This window comes from Astatotilapia calliptera, chromosome 3 (assembly GCF_964374335.1).
Source record: "Astatotilapia calliptera chromosome 3, fAstCal68.1, whole genome shotgun sequence".
Lineage (NCBI taxonomy): Eukaryota > Metazoa > Chordata > Actinopteri > Cichliformes > Cichlidae > Astatotilapia > Astatotilapia calliptera.
In genome coordinates this window covers 22,587,101-22,608,986 of record NC_137424.1, presented here as the reverse complement: position 1 = coordinate 22,608,986, position 21,886 = coordinate 22,587,101, and the positions used below count along the sequence as shown (strand labels likewise).

Here is a 21,886-nt window from a genome sequence, read left to right as displayed (position 1 = left end):
GGCCTGTGGCTGCTGGCTGAGGCCACCTACACCACACCAGGGCATTAGTTGCTATTGAGGCCAATTACACCACACCAGGGTCTTTGGCTCTTGCTCAGGCCACTTACACCACACCAGGGCCTGTGGCAGTGGCTGAGGCCACTTACACCACACCAGGGCCTGTGGCTCTGGCTGAGGCCACTTACACCACACCAGGGCCTGTGGCTGCTGGCTGAGGCCACTTACACCACACCAGGGCCTGTGGCTGCTGGCTGAGGCCACTTACACCACACCAGGGCCTGTGGCTGCTGGCTGAGGCCACTTACACCACACCAGTGCCTGTGGCTTCTGGCTGAGGCCACTTACACCACACCAGGGCCTGTGGCTCTTGCTCAGGCCACTCACATCACACCAGGCCCTGCGCTTCTGGCCGAGGCCATCTTCACCAAACCAGGCCCTGTGCTGCTAGCTGTGGCCATGTACAACACACCAGGCCCTGTGCTGGTTCCTGAGGCCATCTTCAACAATCCATGGCCTGTGCTGTTAGATAAATGCTAAACTGAGCCTTTGGGTTAGGGTATTATGCAAACATGCAGGTATGGTTAAAGGATTGTCTTCGTAACTTCAGGTACTTGCCACCTAATCAGTTGAATCCATAAATTGAGACATTGTGCTGGGGCCAGCAGCTTACGGCCATACCACCCTGAGCACGCCCGACCTCGTCTGATCTCGGAAGCTAAGCAGGGCTGGGCTTGGTTTGTACTTGGATGGGAGACTACCTGGTGCTGTAAGCCTTTCATTTTCATGTCATTGAACCGCTTTTGATCCAGAGAAGGGGTGTATTAAAAGACCAAAAGCAGCTGCCCATTAATGATGGCACATTAACGACATTGCTTTTGGCTGTTTTACAATGTCTTGTGCTGCTAGCTGATGCCACCTACACCACACCAGGGCCTGAGTGACCGGCTGGGGCCACTTACACCACATCAGGGCCTGTGGCTGCTGGCTGAGGCCACTTACACCACACCAGGGCCTGTGGCTGCTGGCTGAGGCCACTTACACCACACCAGGGCATTAGTTGCTATTGAGGCCAATTACACCACACCAGGGTCTGTGGCTCTTGCTCAGGCCACTTACACCACACCAGGGCCTGTGGCACTGGCTGAGGCCACTTACACCGCACCAGGGCCTGTGGCTGCTGGCTGAGGCCACCTACACCACACCAGGGCATTAGTTGCTATTGAGGCCAATTACACCACACCAGGGTCTGTGACTCTTGCTCAGGCCACTTACACCACACCAGGGCCTGTGGCACTGGCTGAGGCCACTTACACCACACCAGGGCCTGTGGCTGCTGGCTGAGGCCACTTACACCACACCAGGGCCTGTGGCTGCTGGCTGAGGTCACTTACACCACACCAGGGCCTGTGGCTGCTGGCTGAGGGCACTTACACCACACCAGTGCCTGTGGCTGCTGGCTGAGGCCACTTACACCACACCAGGGCATTAGTTGCTATTGAGGCCCCTTACACCACACCAGGGCCTGTGGCACTGGCTGAGGCCACTTACACCACACCAGTGCCTGTGGCTGCTGGCTGAGGCCACTTACACCACACCAGGGCATTAGTTGCTATTGAGGCCCCTTACACCACACCAGGGCCTGTGGCACTGGCTGAGGCCACTTACACCACACCAGGGCCTGTGGCTGCTGGCTGAGGCCACATACACCACAACAGGGCATTAGTTGCAATTGAGGCCAATTACACCACACCAGGGTCTGTGGCTTTTGCTCAGGCCACTTACACCACACCAGGGCCTGTGGCACTGGCTGAGGCCACTTACACTACACCAGGGCCTGTGGCTCTGGCTGAGGCCACTTACACCACACCAGGGCCTGTGGCTGCTGGCTGAGGCCACTTACACCACACCAGGGCCTGTGGCTGCTGGCTGTGGCCACTTACACCACACCAGGGCCTGTGGCTGCTGGCTGAGGCCACTTACACCACACCAGGGCCTGTGGCTGCTGGCTGAGGCCACTTACACCACACCAGTGCCTGTGGCTTCTGGCTGAGGCCACTTACACCACACCAGGGCCTGTGGCTCTTGCTCAGGCCACTCACATCACACCAGGCCCTGCGCTTCTGGCCGAGGCCATCTTCACCAAACCAGGCCCTGTGCTGCTAGCTGTGGCCATGTACAACACACCAGGCCCTGTGCTGGTTCCTGAGGCCATCTTCAACAATCCAGGGCCTGTGCTGTTAGATAAATGCTAAACTGAGCCTTTGGGTTAGGGTATTATGCAAACATGCAGGTATGGTTAAAGGATTGTCTTCGTAACTTCAGGTACTTGCCACCTAATCAGTTGAATCCATAAATTGAGACATTGTGCTGGGGCCAGCAGCTTACGGCCATACCACCCTGAGCATGCCCGACCTCGTCTGATCTCGGAAGCTAAGCAGGGCTGGGCTTGGTTAGTACTTGGATGGGAGACTACCTGGGAATACCTGGTGCTGTAAGCCTTTCATTTTCATGTCATTGAACCGCTTTTGATCCAGAGAAGGGGTGTATTAAAAGACCAAAAGCAGCTGCCCATTAATGAGGGCACATTAACGACATTGATTTTGGCTCTTTTCCAATGTCTTGTGCTGCTAGCTGATGCCACCTACACCACACCAGGGCCTGAGTGACAGGCTGGGGCCACTTACACCACATCAGGGCCTGTGGCTGCTGGCTGAGGCCACCTACACCACACCAGGGCATTAGTTGCTATTGAGGCCAATTACACCACACCAGGGTCTGTGGCACTGGCTGAGGCCACTTACACCACACCAGGGCCTGTGGCTGCTGGCTGAGGCCACTTACACCACACCAGGGCCTGTGGCACTGGCTGAGGCCACTTACACCACACCAGGGCCTGTGGCTGCTGGCTGAGGCCACTTACACCACACCAGGGCCTGTGGCTGCTGGCTGAGGTCACTTACACCACACCAGGGCCTGTGGCTGCTGGCTGAGGGCACTTACACCACACCAGTGCCTGTGGCTTCTGGCTGAGGCCACTTACACCACACCAGAGCCTGTGGCTCTTGCTCAGGCCACTTACACCACACCAGGGCCTGTGGCTGCTGGCTGAGGCCACTTACACCACACCAGGGCCTGTGGCTCTTGCTCAGGCCACTTACACCACACCAGGGCCTGTGGCACTGGCTGAGGCCACTTAAACCACACCAGGGCCTGTGGCTGCTGGCTGAGGCCACCTACACCACACCAGGGCATTAGTTGCTATTGAGGCCAATTACACCACACCAGGGTCTGTGACTCTTGCTCAGGCCACTTACACCACACCAGGGCCTGTGGCACTGGCTGAGGCCACTTACACCACACCAGGGCCTGTGGCTGCTGGCTGAGGCCACTTACACCACACCAGGGCCTGTGGCTGCTGGCTGAGGTCACTTACACCACACCAGGGCCTGTGGCTGCTGGCTGAGGGCACTTACACCACACCAGTGCCTGTGGCTTCTGGCTGAGGCCACTTACACCACACCAGGGCCTGTGGCTGCTGGCTCAGGCCACTTACACCACACCAGGGCCTGTGGCTGCTGGCTGAGGCCACTTACACCACACCAGGGCCTGTGGCTGCTGGCTGAGGCCACTTACACCACACCAGTGCCTGTGGCTGCTGGCTGAGGCCACTTACACCACACCAGGGCATTAGTTGCTATTGAGGCCCCTTACACCACACCAGGGCCTGTGGCACTGGCTGAGGCCACTTACACCACACCAGGGCCTGTGGCTGCTGGCTGAGGCCACCTACACCACACCAGGGCATTAGTTGCTATTGAGGCCAATTACACCACACCAGGGTCTGTGGCTCTTGCTCAGGCCACTTACACCACACCAGGGCCTGTGGCACTGGCTGAGGCCACTTACACTACACCAGGGCCTGTGGCTCTGGCTGAGGCCACTTACACCACACCAGGGCCTGTGGCTGCTGGCTGAGGCCACTTACACCACACCAGGGCCTGTGGCTGCTGGCTGAGGCCACTTACACCACACCAGGGCCTGTGGCTGCTGGCTGAGGCCACTTACACCACACCAGGGCCTGTGGCTGCTGGCTGAGGCCACTTACACCACACCAGTGCCTGTGGCTTCTGGCTGAGGCCACTTACACCACACCAGGGCCTGTGGCTCTTGCTCAGGCCACTCACATCACACCAGGCCCTGCGCTTCTGGCCGAGGCCATCTTCACCAAACCAGGCCCTGTGCTCCTAGCTGTGGCCATGTACAACACACCAGGCCCTGTGCTGGTTCCTGAGGCCATCTTCAACAATCCAGGGCCTGTGCTGTTAGATAAATGCTAAACTGAGCCTTTGGGTTAGGGTATTATGCAAACATGCAGGTATGGTTAAAGGATTGTCTTCGTAACTTCAGGTACTTGCCACCTAATCAGTTGAATCCATAAATTGAGACATTGTGCTGGGGCCAGCAGCTTACGGCCATACCACCCTGAGCATGCCCGACCTCGTCTGATCTCGGAAGCTAAGCAGGGCTGGGCTTGGTTAGTACTTGGATGGGAGACTACCTGGGAATACCTGGTGCTGTAAGCCTTTCATTTTCATGTCATTGAACCGCTTTTGATCCAGAGAAGGGGTGTATTAAAAGACCAAAAGCAGCTGCCCATTAATGAGGGCACATTAACGACATTGATTTTGGCTCTTTTCCAATGTCTTGTGCTGCTAGCTGATGCCACCTACACCACACCAGGGCCTGAGTGACCGGCTGGGGCCACTTACACCACATCAGGGCCTGTGGCTGCTGGCTGAGGCCACCTACACCACACCAGGGCATTAGTTGCTATTGAGGCCAATTACACCACACCAGGGTCTGTGACTCTTGCTCAGGCCACTTACACCACACCAGGGCCTGTGGCACTGGCTGAGGCCACTTACACCACACCAGGGCCTGTGGCTGCTGGCTGAGGCCACTTACACCACACCAGGGCCTGTGGCTGCTGGCTGAGGTCACTTACACCACACCAGGGCCTGTGGCTGCTGGCTGAGGGCAATTACACCACACCAGTGCCTGTGGCTTCTGGCTGAGGCCACTTACACCACACCAGGGCCTGTGGCTGCTGGCTCAGGCCACTTACACCACACCAGGGCCTGTGGCTGCTGGCTGAGGCCACTTACACCACACCAGGGCCTGTGGCTGCTGGCTGAGGCCACTTACACCACACCAGTGCCTGTGGCTGCTGGCTGAGGCCACTTACACCACACCAGGGCATTAGTTGCTATTGAGGCCCCTTACACCACACCAGGGCCTGTGGCACTGGCTGAGGCCACTTACACCACACCAGGGCCTGTGGCTGCTGGCTGAGGCCACCTACACCACACCAGGGCATTAGTTGCTATTGAGGCCAATTACACCACACCAGGGTCTGTGGCTCTTGCTCAGGCCACTTACACCACACCAGGGCCTGTGGCACTGGCTGAGGCCACTTACACTACACCAGGGCCTGTGGCTCTGGCTGAGGCCACTTACACCACACCAGGGCCTGTGGCTGCTGGCTGAGGCCACTTACACCACACCAGGGCCTGTGGCTGCTGGCTGAGGCCACTTACACCACACCAGTGCCTGTGGCTTCTGGCTGAGGCCACTTACACCACACCAGGGCCTGTGGCTCTTGCTCAGGCCACTCACATCACACCAGGCCCTGCGCTTCTGGCCGAGGCCATCTTCACCAAACCAGGCCCTGTGCTCCTAGCTGTGGCCATGTACAACACACCAGGCCCTGTGCTGGTTCCTGAGGCCATCTTCAACAATCCAGGGCCTGTGCTGTTAGATAAATGCTAAACTGAGCCTTTGGGTTAGGGTATTATGCAAACATGCAGGTATGGTTAAAGGATTGTCTTCGTAACTTCAGGTACTTGCCACCTAATCAGTTGAATCCATAAATTGAGACATTGTGCTGGGGCCAGCAGCTTACGGCCATACCACCCTGAGCATGCCCGACCTCGTCTGATCTCGGAAGCTAAGCAGGGCTGGGCTTGGTTAGTACTTGGATGGGAGACTACCTGGGAATACCTGGTGCTGTAAGCCTTTCATTTTCATGTCATTGAACCGCTTTTGATCCAGAGAAGGGGTGTATTAAAAGACCAAAAGCAGCTGCCCATTAATGAGGGCACATTAACGACATTGATTTTGGCTCTTTTCCAATGTCTTGTGCTGCTAGCTGATGCCACCTACACCACACCAGGGCCTGAGTGACCGGCTGGGGCCACTTACACCACATCAGGGCCTGTGGCTGCTGGCTGAGGCCACCTACACCACACCAGGGCATTAGTTGCTATTGAGGCCAATTACACCACACCAGGGTCTGTGGCACTGGCTGAGGCCACTTAAACCACACCAGGGCCTGTGGCTGCTGGCTGAGGCCACCTACACCACACCAGGGCATTAGTTGCTATTGAGGCCAATTACACCACACCAGGGTCTGTGACTCTTGCTCAGGCCACTTACACCACACCAGGGCCTGTGGCACTGGCTGAGGCCACTTACACCACACCAGGGCCTGTGGCTGCTGGCTGAGGCCACTTACACCACACCAGGGCCTGTGGCTGCTGGCTGAGGTCACTTACACCACACCAGGGCCTGTGGCTGCTGGCTGAGGGCACTTACACCACACCAGTGCCTGTGGCTTCTGGCTGAGGCCACTTACACCACACCAGGGCCTGTGGCTGCTGGCTCAGGCCACTTACACCACACCAGGGCCTGTGGCTGCTGGCTGAGGCCACTTACACCACACCAGGGCCTGTGGCTGCTGGCTGAGGCCACTTACACCACACCAGTGCCTGTGGCTGCTGGCTGAGGCCACTTACACCACACCAGGGCATTAGTTGCTATTGAGGCCCCTTACACCACACCAGGGCCTGTGGCACTGGCTGAGGCCACTTACACCACACCAGGGCCTGTGGCTGCTGGCTGAGGCCACCTACACCACACCAGGGCATTAGTTGCTATTGAGGCCAATTACACCACACCAGGGTCTGTGGCTCTTGCTCAGGCCACTTACACCACACCAGGGCCTGTGGCACTGGCTGAGGCCACTTACACTACACCAGGGCCTGTGGCTCTGGCTGAGGCCACTTACACCACACCAGGGCCTGTGGCTGCTGGCTGAGGCCACTTACACCACACCAGGGCCTGTGGCTGCTGGCTGAGGCCACTTACACCACACCAGGGCCTGTGGCTGCTGGCTGAGGCCACTTACACCACACCAGGGCCTGTGGCTGCTGGCTGAGGCCACTTACACCACACCAGTGCCTGTGGCTTCTGGCTGAGGCCACTTACACCACACCAGGGCCTGTGGCTCTTGCTCAGGCCACTCACATCACACCAGGCCCTGCGCTTCTGGCCGAGGCCATCTTCACCAAACCAGGCCCTGTGCTCCTAGCTGTGGCCATGTACAACACACCAGGCCCTGTGCTGGTTCCTGAGGCCATCTTCAACAATCCAGGGCCTGTGCTGTTAGATAAATGCTAAACTGAGCCTTTGGGTTAGGGTATTATGCAAACATGCAGGTATGGTTAAAGGATTGTCTTCGTAACTTCAGGTACTTGCCACCTAATCAGTTGAATCCATAAATTGAGACATTGTGCTGGGGCCAGCAGCTTACGGCCATACCACCCTGAGCATGCCCGACCTCGTCTGATCTCGGAAGCTAAGCAGGGCTGGGCTTGGTTAGTACTTGGATGGGAGACTACCTGGGAATACCTGGTGCTGTAAGCCTTTCATTTTCATGTCATTGAACCGCTTTTGATCCAGAGAAGGGGTGTATTAAAAGACCAAAAGCAGCTGCCCATTAATGAGGGCACATTAACGACATTGATTTTGGCTCTTTTCCAATGTCTTGTGCTGCTAGCTGATGCCACCTACACCACACCAGGGCCTGAGTGACCGGCTGGGGCCACTTACACCACATCAGGGCCTGTGGCTGCTGGCTGAGGCCACCTACACCACACCAGGGCATTAGTTGCTATTGAGGCCAATTACACCACACCAGGGTCTGTGACTCTTGCTCAGGCCACTTACACCACACCAGGGCCTGTGGCACTGGCTGAGGCCACTTACACCACACCAGGGCCTGTGGCTGCTGGCTGAGGCCACTTACACCACACCAGGGCCTGTGGCTGCTGGCTGAGGTCACTTACACCACACCAGGGCCTGTGGCTGCTGGCTGAGGGCACTTACACCACACCAGTGCCTGTGGCTTCTGGCTGAGGCCACTTACACCACACCAGGGCCTGTGGCTCTTGCTCAGGCCACTTACACCACACCAGGGCCTGTGGCTGCTGGCTGAGGCCACTTACACCACACCAGGGCCTGTGGCTGCGGGCTGAGGCCACTTACACCACACCAGGGCATTAGTTGCTATTGAGGCCAATTACACCACACCAGGGTCTGTGGCTCTTGCTCAGGCCACTTACACCACACCAGGGCCTGGGGCTGCTGGCTGAGGCCACTTACACCACACCAGGGCCTGTGGCTGCTGGCTGAGGCCACCTACACCACACCAGGGCATTAGTTGCTATTGAGGCCAATTACACCACACCAGGGTCTGTGACTCTTGCTCAGGCCACTTACACCACACCAGGGCCTGTGGCACTGGCTGAGGCCACTTACACCACACCAGGGCCTGGGGCTGCTGGCTGAGGCCACTTACACCACACCAGGGCCTGTGGCTGCTGGCTGAGGCCACCTACACCACACCAGGGCATTAGTTGCTATTGAGGCCAATTACACCACACCAGGGTCTGTGACTCTTGCTCAGGCCACTTACACCACACCAGGGCCTGTGGCACTGGCTGAGGCCACTTACACCACACCAGGGCCTGTGGCTGCTGGCTGAGGCCACTTACACCACACCATGGCCTGTGGCTGCTGGCTGAGGCCACTTACACCACACCAGGGCCTGTGGCTGCTGGCTGAGGCCACTTACACCACACCAGGGCCTATGTCTGCTGGCTGAGGGCACTTACACCACAGCAGTGCCTGTGGCTGTTGGCTGAGGCCACTTACACCACACCAGGGCATTAGTTGCTATTGAGGCCCCTTACACCACACCAGGGCCTGTGGCACTGGCTGAGGCCACTTACACCACACCAGGGCCTGTGGCTGCTGGCTGAGGCCACCTACACCACACCAGGGCATTAGTTGCTATTGAGGCCAATTACACCACACCAGGGTCGGTGGCTCTTGCTCAGGCCACTTACACCACACCAGGGCCTGTGGCACTGGCTGAAGTCACTTACACCACACCAGGGCCTGTGGCTGCTGGCTGAGGCCACTTACACCACACCAGTGCCTGTGGCTTCTGGCTGAGGCCACTTACACCACACCACGGCCTTATTTGCTTCTGAGGCCACTTACACCACACCAGGGCCTGTGGCTCTGGATGAGGCCACTTACACCACACCAGGGCCTGTGGCTGCTGGCTGAGGCCACTTACACCACACCAGTGCCTGTGGCTTCTGGCTGAGGCGACTTACACCACACCAAGGCCTGTGGCTGCTGGCTGAGGCCACTTACACCACACCAGGGTCTGTGGCTCTTGCTCAGGCCACTTACACCACACCAGGGCCTGTGGCTCCTGGCTGAGGCCACATACACCACAATACGGCCTTATTTGCTTCTCAGGCCACTTACACCACACCAGGGCCTGTGGCTGCTGGCTGAGGCCACATACACCACACCAGGGCCTTAGTTGCTATTGAGGCCAATTACACCACACCAGGGCCTGTGGCTCTTGCTCAGGCCACTTACACCACACCAGGGCCTGTGGCTCTTGCTCAGGCCACTTACTCCACACCAGGGCCTGTGGCTCTTGCTCAGGCCACTTACACCACACCAGGGCCTGTGGCTCTTGCTCAGGCCACTCATATCACACCAGGCCCTGTGCTTCTGGCCGAGGCCATCTTCACCAAACCAGGCCCTGTGCTGCTAGCTGTGGCCATGTACAACACACCAGGCCCTGTTCTGGTTCCTGAGGCCATCTTCAACAATCCAGGGCCTGTGCTGTTGGATAAATGCTAAACTGAGCCTTTTGGTTAGGGTATTATGCAAACATGCGGGTATGGTTATAGGATTGTCTTCGTAACTTCAGGTACTTGCCACCTAATCACTTGAATCCATAAATTGAGACATTGTGCTGGGGCCAGCAGCTTACGGCCATACCACCCTGAGCACGCCCGACCTCGTCTGATCTCGGAAGCTAAGCAGGGCTGGGCTTGGTTAGTACTTGGATGGGAGACTTCCTTGGAATACCTGGTGCTGTAAGCCTTTCATTTTCATGTCATTGAACCGCTTTTGATCCAGAGAAGGGGTGTATTAAAAGACCAAAAGCAGCTGCCCATTAATGAGGGCACATTAACGACACTGCTTTTGGCTCTTTTCCAATGTCTTGTGCTGCTAGCTGATGCCACCTACACCACACCAGGGCCTGAGTGACCGGCTGGGGCCACTTACACCACATCAGGGCCTGTGGCTCTGGCTGAGGCCACTTACACCACACCAGGGCCTGTGGCTGCTGGCTGAGGCCACTTACACCACACCAGGGCCTGTGGCTGCTGGCTGAGGCCACCTACACCACACCAGGGCCTTAGTTGCTATTGAGGCCAATTACACCACACCAGGGTCTGTGGCTCTGGCTGAGGCCACTTACACCACACCAGGGCCTGTGGCTGCTGGCTGAGGCCACCTACACCACACCAGGGCCTTAGTTGCTATTGAGGCCACTTACACCACACCAGGGCCTGTGGCAGTGGCTGAGGCCACTTACACCACACCAGGGCCTGTGGCTGCTGGCTGAGGCCACTTACACCACACCAGTGCCTGTGGCTTCTGGCTGAGGCCACTTACACCACACCAGGGCCTGTGGCTCTTGCTCAGGCCACTCACATCACACCAGGCCCTGCGCTTCTGGCCGAGGCCATCTTCACCAAACCAGGCCCTGTGCTGCTAGCTGTGGCCATGTACAACACACCAGGCCCTGTGCTGGTTCCTGAGGCCATCTTCAACAATCCATGGCCTGTGCTGTTAGATAAATGCTAAACTGAGCCTTTGGGTTAGGGTATTATGCAAACATGCAGGTATGGTTAAAGGATTGTCTTCGTAACTTCAGGTACTTGCCACCTAATCAGTTGAATCCATAAATTGAGACATTGTGCTGGGGCCAGCAGCTTACGGCCATACCACCCTGAGCACGCCCGACCTCGTCTGATCTCGGAAGCTAAGCAGGGCTGGGCTTGGTTAGTACTTGGATGGGAGACTACCTGGGAATACCTGGTGCTGTAAGCCTTTCATTTTCATGTCATTGAACCGCTTTTGATCCAGAGAAGGGGTGTATTAAAAGACCAAAAGCAGCTGCCCATTAATGAGGGCACATTAACGACATTGATTTTGGCTCTTTTCCAATGTCTTGTGCTGCTAGCTGATGCCACCTACACCACACCAGGGCCTGAGTGACCGGCTGGGGCCACTTACACCACATCAGGGCCTGTGGCTGCTGGCTGAGGCCACTTACACCACACCAGGGCCTGTGGCTGCTGGCTGAGGCCACTTACACCACACCAGGGCATTAGTTGCTATTGAGGCCAATTACACCACACCAGGGTCTGTGGCTCTTGCTCAGGCCACTTACACCACACCAGGGCCTGTGGCACTGGCTGAGGCCACTTACACCGCACCAGGGCCTGTGGCTGCTGGCTGAGGCCACCTACACCACACCAGGGCATTAGTTGCTATTGAGGCCAATTACACCACACCAGGGTCTGTGACTCTTGCTCAGGCCACTTACACCACACCAGGGCCTGTGGCACTGGCTGAGGCCACTTACACCACACCAGGGCCTGTGGCTGCTGGCTGAGGCCACTTACACCACACCAGGGCCTGTGGCTGCTGGCTGAGGTCACTTACACCACACCAGGGCCTGTGGCTGCTGGCTGAGGGCACTTACACCACACCAGTGCCTGTGGCTTCTGGCTGAGGCCACTTACACCACACCAGGGCCTGTGGCTCTTGCTCAGGCCACTTACACCACACCAGGGCCTGTGCTGCTGGCTGAGGCCACTTACACCACACCAGGGCATTAGTTGCTATTGAGGCCCCTTACACCACACCAGGGCCTGTGGCACTGGCTGAGGCCACTTACACCACACCAGGGCCTGTGGCTGCTGGCTGAGGCCACCTACACCACACCAGGGCATTAGTTGCTATTGAGGCCAATTACACCACACCAGGGTCTGTGGCTCTTGCTCAGGCCACTTACACCACACCAGGGCCTGTGGCACTGGCTGAGGCCACTTACACTACACCAGGGCCTGTGGCTCTGGCTGAGGCCACTTACACCACACCAGGGCCTGTGGCTCTTGCTCAGGCCACTTACACCACACCAGGGCCTGTGGCACTGGCTGAGGCCACTTACACTACACCAGGGCCTGTGGCTGCTGGCTGAGGCCACTTACACCACACCAGGGCCTGTGGCTGCTGGCTGAGGCCACTTACACCACACCAGGGCCTGTGGCTGCTGGCTGAGGCCACTTACACCACACCAGGGTCTGTGGCTCTTGCTCAGGCCACTTACACCACACCAGGGCCTGTGGCACTGGCTGAGGCCACTTACACCGCACCAGGGCCTGTGGCTCTGGCTGAGGCCACTTACACCACACCAGGGCCTGTGGCTGCTGGCTGAGGCCACTTACACCACACCAGGGCCTGTGGCTGCTGGCTGAGGCCACTTACACCACACCAGGGCCTGTGGCTGCTGGCTGAGGCCACTTACACCACACCAGTGCCTGTGGCTTCTGGCTGAGGCCACTTACACCACACCAGGGCCTGTGGCTCTTGCTCAGGCCAGTCACATCACACCAGGCCCTGCGCTTCTGGCCGAGGCCATCTTCACCAAACCAGGCCCTGTGCTGCTAGCTGTGGCCATGTACAACACACCAGGCCCTGTGCTGGTTCCTGAGGCCATCTTCAACAATCCAGGGCCTGTGCTGTTAGATAAATGCTAAACTGAGCCTTTGGGTTAGGGTATTATGCAAACATGCAGGTATGGTTAAAGGATTGTCTTCGTAACTTCAGGTACTTGCCACCTAATCAGTTGAATCCATAAATTGAGACATTGTGCTGGGGCCAGCAGCTTACGGCCATACCACCCTGAGCACGCCCGACCTCGTCTGATCTCGGAAGCTAAGCAGGGCTGGGCTTGGTTAGTACTTGGATGGGAGACCGCCTGGGAATACCTGGTGCTGTAAGCCTTTCATTTTCATGCCATTGAACCGCTTTTGATCCAGAGAAGGGGTGTATTAAAAGACCAAAAGCAGCTGCCCATTAATGAGGGCACATTAACGACATTGCTTTTGGCTGTTTTCCAATGTCTTGTGCTGCTAGCTGATGCCACCTACACCACACCAGGGCCTGAGTGACCAGCTGGGGCCACGTACACCACATCAGGGCCTGTGGCTGCTGGCTGAGGCCACTTACACCACACCAGGGCCTGTGGCTGCTGGCTGAGGCCACTTACACCACACCAGGGCCTGTGGCTGCTGGCTGAGGCCACCTACACCACACCAGGGCCTTAGTTGCTATTGAGGCCAATTACACCACAACAGGGTTTGTGGCTCTTGCTCAGGCCACTTACACCACACCAGGGCCTGTGGCACTGGCTGAGGCCACTTACACCACACCAGGACCTGTGGCTCTGGCTGAGGCCACTTACACCACACCAGGGCCTGTGGCTGCTGGCTGAGGCCACTTACACCACACCAGGGCCTGTGGCTGCTGGCTGAGGCCACTTACACCACACCAGGGCCTGTGGCTGCTGGCTGAGGCCACTTACACCACACCAGGGCCTGTGGCTGCTGGCTGAGGCCACTTACACCACACCAGGGCCTGTGGCACTGGCTGAGGCCACTTACACCACACCAGGACCTGTGGCTCTGGCTGAGGCCACTTACACCACACCAGGGCCTGTGGCTGCTGGCTGAGGCCACTTACACCACACCAGGGCATTAGTTGCTATTGAGGCCACTTACACCACACCAGGGCCTGTGGCTGCTGGCTGAGGCCACTTACACCACACCAGGGCCTTAGTTGCTATTGAGGCCACTTACACCACACCAGGGCCTGTGGCAGTGGCTGAGGCCACTTACACCACACCAGGGCCTGTGGCTGCTGGCTGAGGCCACTTACACCACACCAGTGCCTGTGGCTTCTGGCTGAGGCCACTTACACCACACCAGGGCCTGTGGCTCTTGCTCAGGCCACTCACATCACACCAGGCCCTGCGCTTCTGGCCGAGGCCATCTTCACCAAACCAGGCCCTGTGCTGCTAGCTGTGGCCATGTACAACACACCAGGCCCTGTGCTGGTTCCTGAGGCCATCTTCAACAATCCATGGCCTGTGCTGTTAGATAAATGCTAAACTGAGCCTTTGGGTTAGGGTATTATGCAAACATGCAGGTATGGTTAAAGGATTGTCTTCGTAACTTCAGGTACTTGCCACCTAATCAGTTGAATCCATAAATTGAGACATTGTGCTGGGGCCAGCAGCTTACGGCCATACCACCCTGAGCACGCCCGACCTCGTCTGATCTCGGAAGCTAAGCAGGGCTGGGCTTGGTTAGTACTTGGATGGGAGACTACCTGGGAATACCTGGTGCTGTAAGCCTTTCATTTTCATGTCATTGAACCGCTTTTGATCCAGAGAAGGGGTGTATTAAAAGACCAAAAGCAGCTGCCCATTAATGAGGGCACATTAACGACATTGATTTTGGCTCTTTTCCAATGTCTTGTGCTGCTAGCTGATGCCACCTACACCACACCAGGGCCTGAGTGACCGGCTGGGGCCACTTACACCACATCAGGGCCTGTGGCTGCTGGCTGAGGCCACTTACACCACACCAGGGCCTGTGGCTGCTGGCTGAGGCCACTTACACCACACCAGGGCATTAGTTGCTATTGAGGCCAATTACACCACACCAGGGTCTGTGGCTCTTGCTCAGGCCACTTACACCACACCAGGGCCTGTGGCACTGGCTGAGGCCACTTACACCGCACCAGGGCCTGTGGCTGCTGGCTGAGGCCACCTACACCACACCAGGGCATTAGTTGCTATTGAGGCCAATTACACCACACCAGGGTCTGTGACTCTTGCTCAGGCCACTTACACCACACCAGGGCCTGTGGCACTGGCTGAGGCCACTTACACCACACCAGGGCCTGTGGCTGCTGGCTGAGGCCACTTACACCACACCAGGGCCTGTGGCTGCTGGCTGAGGTCACTTACACCACACCAGGGCCTGTGGCTGCTGGCTGAGGGCACTTACACCACACCAGTGCCTGTGGCTTCTGGCTGAGGCCACTTACACCACACCAGGGCCTGTGGCTCTTGCTCAGGCCACTTACACCACACCAGGGCCTGTGCTGCTGGCTGAGGCCACTTACACCACACCAGGGCATTAGTTGCTATTGAGGCCCCTTACACCACACCAGGGCCTGTGGCACTGGCTGAGGCCACTTACACCACACCAGGGCCTGTGGCTGCTGGCTGAGGCCACCTACACCACACCAGGGCATTAGTTGCTATTGAGGCCAATTACACCACACCAGGGTCTGTGGCTCTTGCTCAGGCCACTTACACCACACCAGGGCCTGTGGCACTGGCTGAGGCCACTTACACTACACCAGGGCCTGTGGCTCTGGCTGAGGCCACTTACACCACACCAGGGCCTGTGGCTCTTGCTCAGGCCACTTACACCACACCAGGGCCTGTGGCACTGGCTGAGGCCACTTACACTACACCAGGGCCTGTGGCTGCTGGCTGAGGCCACTTACACCACACCAGGGCCTGTGGCTGCTGGCTGAGGCCACTTACACCACACCAGGGCCTGTGGCTGCTGGCTGAGGCCACTTACACCACACCAGGGTCTGTGGCTCTTGCTCAGGCCACTTACACCACACCAGGGCCTGTGGCACTGGCTGAGGCCACTTACACCGCACCAGGGCCTGTGGCTCTGGCTGAGGCCACTTACACCACACCAGGGCCTGTGGCTGCTGGCTGAGGCCACTTACACCACACCAGGGCCTGTGGCTGCTGGCTGAGGCCACTTACACCACACCAGGGCCTGTGGCTGCTGGCTGAGGCCACTTACACCACACCAGTGCCTGTGGCTTCTGGCTGAGGCCACTTACACCACACCAGGGCCTGTGGCTCTTGCTCAGGCCAGTCACATCACACCAGGCCCTGCGCTTCTGGCCGAGGCCATCTTCACCAAACCAGGCCCTGTGCTGCTAGCTGTGGCCATGTACAACACACCAGGCCCTGTGCTGGTTCCTGAGGCCATCTTCAACAATCCAGGGCCTGTGCTGTTAGATAAATGCTAAACTGAGCCTTTGGGTTAGGGTATTATGCAAACATGCAGGTATGGTTAAAGGATTGTCTTCGTAACTTCAGGTACTTGCCACCTAATCAGTTGAATCCATAAATTGAGACATTGTGCTGGGGCCAGCAGCTTACGGCCATACCACCCTGAGCACGCCCGACCTCGTCTGATCTCGGAAGCTAAGCAGGGCTGGGCTTGGTTAGTACTTGGATGGGAGACCGCCTGGGAATACCTGGTGCTGTAAGCCTTTCATTTTCATGCCATTGAACCGCTTTTGATCCAGAGAAGGGGTGTATTAAAAGACCAAAAGCAGCTGCCCATTAATGAGGGCACATTAACGACATTGCTTTTGGCTGTTTTCCAATGTCTTGTGCTGCTAGCTGATGCCACCTACACCACACCAGGGCCTGAGTGACCAGCTGGGGCCACGTACACCACATCAGGGCCTGTGGCTGCTGGCTGAGGCCACTTACACCACACCAGGGCCTGTGGCTGCTGGCTGAGGCCACTTACACCACACCAGGGCCTGTGGCTGCTGGCTGAGGCCACCTACACCACACCAGGGCCTTAGTTGCTATTGAGGCCAATTACACCACAACAGGGTTTGTGGCTCTTGCTCAGGCCACTTACACCACACCAGGGCCTGTGGCACTGGCTGAGGCCACTTACACCACACCAGGACCTGTGGCTCTGGCTGAGGCCACTTACACCACACCAGGGCCTGTGGCTGCTGGCTGAGGCCACTTACACCACACCAGGGCCTGTGGCTGCTGGCTGAGGCCACTTACACCACACCAGGGCCTGTGGCTGCTGGCTGAGGCCACTTACACCACACCAGGGCCTGTGGCTGCTGGCTGAGGCCACTTACACCACACCAGGGCCTGTGGCACTGGCTGAGGCCACTTACACCACACCAGGACCTGTGGCTCTGGCTGAGGCCACTTACACCACACCCGGACCTGTGGCTCTGGCTGAGGCCACTTACACCACACCAGGGCCTGTGGCTGCTGGCTGAGGCCACTTACACCACACCAGGGCATTAGTTGCTATTGAGGCCACTTACACCACACCAGGGCCTGTGGCTGCTGGCTGAGGCCACCTACACCACACCAGGGCATTAGTTGCTATTGAGGCCAATTACACCACACCAGGGTCTGTGGCTCTTGCTCAGGCCACTTACACCACACCAGGGCCTATGGCACTGGCTGAGGCCACTTACACCACACCAGGACCTGTGGCTCTGGCTGAGGCCAATTACACCACACCAGGGCCTGTGGCTGCTGGCTGAGGCCACTTACACCACACCAGGGCCTGTGGCTTCTGGCTGAGGCCACTTACACCACACCAGGGCCTGTGGCACTGGCTGAGGCCACTTACACCACACCAGGACCTGTGGCTCTGGCTGAGGCCACTTACACCACACCAGGGCCTGTGGCTGCTGGCTGAGGCCACTTACACCACACCAGGGCCTGTGGCTGCTGGCTGAGGCCACTTACACCACACCAGGGCCTGTGGCTGCTGGCTGAGGCCACTTACACCACACCAGTGCCTGTGGCTTCTGGCTCAGGCCACTCACATCACACCAGGCCCTGTGCTGCTAGCTGTGGCCATGTACAACACACCAGGCCCTGTGCTGGTTCCTGAGGCCATCTTCAACAATCCAGGGCCTGTGCTGTTAGATAAATGCTAAACTGAGCCTTTGGGTTAGGGTATTATGCAAACATGCAGGTATGGTTAAAGGATTGTCTTCGTAACTTCAGGTACTTGCCACCTAATCAGTTGAATCCATAAATTGAGACATTGTGCTGGGGCCAGCAGCTTACGGCCATACCACCCTGAGCACGCCCGACCTCGTCTGATCTCGGAAGCTAAGCAGGGCTGGGCTTGGTTAGTACTTGGATGGGAGACTACCTGGGAATACCTGGTGCTGTAAGCCTTTCATTTTCATGTCATTGAACCGCTTTTGATCCAGAGAAGGGGTGTATTAAAAGACCAAAAGCAGCTGCCCATTAATGAGGGCACATTAACGACATTGCTTTTGGCTGTTTTCCAATGTCTTGTGCTGCTAGCTGATGCCACCTACACCACACCAGGGCCTGAGTGACCGGCTGGGGCCACTTACACCACATCAGGGCCTGTGGCTGCTGGCTGAGGCCACTTACACCACACCAGGGCCTGTGGCTGCTGGCTGAGGCCACTTACACCACACCAGGGCATTAGTTGCTATTGAGGCCAATTACACCACACCAGGGTCTGTGGCACTGGCTGAGGCCACTTACACCACACCAGGGCCTGTGGCTGCTGGCTGAGGCCACTTACACCACACCAGGGCCTGTGGCTGCTGGCTGAGGTCACTTACACCACACCAGGGCATTAGTTGCTATTGAGGCCCCTTACACCACACCAGTGCCTGTGGCTTCTGGCTGAGGCCACTTACACCACACCAGGGCCTGTGGCTCTTGCTCAGGCCACTTACACCACACCAGGGCCTGTGGCTGCTGGCTGAGGCCACTTACACCACACCAGGGCCTGTGGCTGCTGGCTGAGGCCACTTACACCACACCAGGGCATAAGTTGCTATTGAGGCCAATTACACCACACCAGGGTCTTTGGCTCTTGCTCAGGCCACTTACACCACACCAGGGCCTGTGGCACTGGCTGAGGCCACTTACACCACACCAGGGCCTGTGGCTCTGGCTGAGGCCACTTACACCACACCAGGGCCTGTGGCTGCTGGCTGAGGCCACTTACACCACACCAGTGCCTGTGGCTTCTGGCTGAGGCCACTTACACCACACCAGGGCCTGTGGCTCTTGCTCAGGCCACTCACATCACACCAGGCCCTGCGCTTCTGGCCGAGGCCATCTTCACCAAACCAGGCCCTGTGCTGCTAGCTGTGGCCATGTACAACACACCAGGCCCTGTGCTGGTTCCTGAGGCCATCTTCAACAATCCATGGCCTGTGCTGTTAGATAAATGCTAAACTGAGCCTTTGGGTTAGGGTATTATGCAAACATGCAGGTATGGTTAAAGGATTGTCTTCGTAACTTCAGGTACTTGCCACCTAATCAGTTGAATCCATAAATTGAGACATTGTGCTGGGGCCAGCAGCTTACGGCCATACCACCCTGAGCACGCCCGACCTCGTCTGATCTCGGAAGCTAAGCAGGGCTGGGCTTGGTTAGTACTTGGATGGGAGACTACCTGGGAATACCTGGTGCTGTAAGCCTTTCATTTTCATGTCATTGAACCGCTTTTGATCCAGAGAAGGGGTGTATTAAAAGACCAAAAGCAGCTGCCCATTAATGAGGGCACATTAACGACATTGCTTTTGGCTGTTTTCCAATGTCTTGTGCTGCTAGCTGATGCCACCGACACCACACCAGGGCCTGAGTGACCGGCTGGGGCCACTTACACCACATCAGGGCCTGTGGCTGCTGGCTGAGGCCACTTACACCACACCAGGGCCTGTGGCTGCTGGCTGAGGCCACTTACACCACACCAGGGCATTAGTTGCTATTGAGGTCAATTACACCACACCAGGGTCTGTGGCTCTTGCTCAGGCCACTTACACCACACCAGGGCCTGTGGCACTGGCTGAGGCCACTTACACCACACCAGGGCCTGTGGCTGCTGGCTGAGGCCACCTACACCACACCAGGGCATTAGTTGCTATTGAGGCCAATTACACCACACCAGGGTCTGTGACTCTTGCTCAGGCCACTTACACCACACCAGGGCCTGTGGCACTGGCTGAGGCCACTTACACCACACCAGGGCCTGTGGCTGCTGGCTGAGGCCACTTACACCACACCAGGGCCTGTGGCTGCTGGCTGAGGTCACTTACACCACACCAGGGCCTGTGGCTGCTGGCTGAGGGCACTTACACCACACCAGTGCCTGTGGCTTCTGGCTGAGGCCACTTACACCACACCAGGGCCTGTGGCTCTTGCTCAGGCCACTTACACCACACCAAGGCCTGTGGCTGCTGGCTGAGGCCACTTACACCACACCAGGGCCTGTGGCTCTTGCTCAGGCCACTTACACCACACCAGGGCCTGTGGCACTGGCTGAGGCCACTTACACCACACCAGGGCCTGTGGCTGCTGGCTGAGGCCACCTACACCACACCAGGGCATTAGTTGCTATTGAGGCCAATTACACCACACCAGGGTCTGTGACTCTTGCTCAGGCCACTTACACCACACCAGGGCCTGTGGCACTGGCTGAGGCCACTTACACCACACCAGGGCCTGTGGCTGCTGGCTGAGGCCACTTACACCACACCAGGGCCTGTGGCTGCTGGCTGAGGTCACTTACACCACACCAGGGCCTGTGGCTGCTGGCTGAGGGCACTTACACCACACCAGTGCCTGTGGCTTCTGGCTGAGGCCACTTACACCACACCAGGGCCTGTGGCTGCTGGCTCAGGCCACTTACACCACACCAGGGCCTGTGGCTGCTGGCTGAGGCCACTTACACCACACCAGGGCCTGTGGCTGCTGGCTGAGGCCACTTACACCACACCAGTGCCTGTGGCTGCTGGCTGAGGCCACTTACACCACACCAGGGCATTAGTTGCTATTGAGGCCCCTTACACCACACCAGGGCCTGTGGCACTGGCTGAGGCCACTTACACCACACCAGGGCCTGTGGCTGCTGGCTGAGGCCACATACACCACAACAGGGCATTAGTTGCTATTGAGGCCAATTACACCACACCAGGGTCTGTGGCTCTTGCTCAGGCCACTTACACCACACCAGGGCCTGTGGCTGCTGGCTGAGGCCACTTACACCACACCAGGGCCTGTGGCTGCTGGCTGAGGCCACTTACACCACACCAGGGCATTAGTTGCTATTGAGGCCACTTACACCACACCAGGGCCTGTGGCTGCTGGCTGAGGCCACTTACACCACACCAGGGCATAAGTTGCTATTGAGGCCAATTACACCACACCAGGGTCTTTGGCTCTTGCTCAGGCCACTTACACCACACCAGGGCCTGTGGCACTGGCTGAGGTCACTTACACCACACCAGTGCCTGTGGCTGCTGGCTGAGGGCACTTACACCACACCAGTGCCTGTGGCTTCTGGCTGAGGCCACTTACACCACACCAGGGCCTGTGGCTGCTGGCTCAGGCCACTTACACCACACCAGGGCCTGTGGCTGCTGGCTGAGGCCACTTACACCACACCAGGGCCTGTGGCTGCTGGCTGAGGCCACTTACACCACACCAGTGCCTGTGGCTGCTGGCTGAGGCCACTTACACCACACAAGGCCATTAGTTGCTATTGAGGCCCCTTACACCACACCAGGGCCTGTGGCACTGGCTGAGGCCACTTACACCACACCAGGGCCTGTGGCTGCTGGCTGAGGCCACATACACCACAACAGGGCATTAGTTGCAATTGAGGCCAATTACACCACACCAGGGTCTGTGGCTTTTGCTCAGGCCACTTACACCACA

The 21,886-nt window shown here is 57.9% G+C and overlaps 11 non-coding genes and 1 pseudogene across 11 annotated transcripts; all 12 read left to right on the top strand.

Annotated features, from left to right (window-relative positions):
- Positions 1–664: 664 nt before the first annotated feature.
- On the top strand, positions 665–773 carry LOC145427458 (5S ribosomal RNA; annotated as a pseudogene).
- Positions 774–2,379: 1,606 nt separating this feature from the next.
- Positions 2,380–2,498, top strand: LOC145426662 (5S ribosomal RNA). The gene has a single exon (XR_013907373.1). It is a non-coding gene; the product is annotated as a 5S ribosomal RNA (ribosomal RNA).
- Positions 2,499–4,464: 1,966 nt separating this feature from the next.
- Positions 4,465–4,583, top strand: LOC145426661 (5S ribosomal RNA). Its single transcript, XR_013907372.1, has one exon. It is a non-coding gene; the product is annotated as a 5S ribosomal RNA (ribosomal RNA).
- Positions 4,584–5,956: 1,373 nt separating this feature from the next.
- On the top strand, positions 5,957–6,075 carry LOC145426660 (5S ribosomal RNA). The gene has a single exon (XR_013907371.1). It is a non-coding gene; the product is annotated as a 5S ribosomal RNA (ribosomal RNA).
- A 1,570-nt stretch (positions 6,076–7,645) lies between these two features.
- LOC145426659 (5S ribosomal RNA) lies at positions 7,646–7,764 on the top strand. The gene has a single exon (XR_013907369.1). It is a non-coding gene; the product is annotated as a 5S ribosomal RNA (ribosomal RNA).
- Positions 7,765–10,195: 2,431 nt separating this feature from the next.
- Positions 10,196–10,314, top strand: LOC145426729 (5S ribosomal RNA). The gene has a single exon (XR_013907445.1). It is a non-coding gene; the product is annotated as a 5S ribosomal RNA (ribosomal RNA).
- An 898-nt stretch (positions 10,315–11,212) lies between these two features.
- Positions 11,213–11,331, top strand: LOC145427530 (5S ribosomal RNA). The gene has a single exon (XR_013908072.1). It is a non-coding gene; the product is annotated as a 5S ribosomal RNA (ribosomal RNA).
- Positions 11,332–13,173: 1,842 nt separating this feature from the next.
- On the top strand, positions 13,174–13,292 carry LOC145427349 (5S ribosomal RNA). Its single transcript, XR_013908015.1, has one exon. It is a non-coding gene; the product is annotated as a 5S ribosomal RNA (ribosomal RNA).
- Positions 13,293–14,585: 1,293 nt separating this feature from the next.
- On the top strand, positions 14,586–14,704 carry LOC145427529 (5S ribosomal RNA). Its single transcript, XR_013908071.1, has one exon. It is a non-coding gene; the product is annotated as a 5S ribosomal RNA (ribosomal RNA).
- A 1,842-nt stretch (positions 14,705–16,546) lies between these two features.
- LOC145427239 (5S ribosomal RNA) lies at positions 16,547–16,665 on the top strand. The gene has a single exon (XR_013907971.1). It is a non-coding gene; the product is annotated as a 5S ribosomal RNA (ribosomal RNA).
- Positions 16,666–18,235: 1,570 nt separating this feature from the next.
- On the top strand, positions 18,236–18,354 carry LOC145427528 (5S ribosomal RNA). The gene has a single exon (XR_013908070.1). It is a non-coding gene; the product is annotated as a 5S ribosomal RNA (ribosomal RNA).
- Positions 18,355–19,528: 1,174 nt separating this feature from the next.
- Positions 19,529–19,647, top strand: LOC145427527 (5S ribosomal RNA). The gene has a single exon (XR_013908069.1). It is a non-coding gene; the product is annotated as a 5S ribosomal RNA (ribosomal RNA).
- Positions 19,648–21,886: the final 2,239 nt, after the last annotated feature.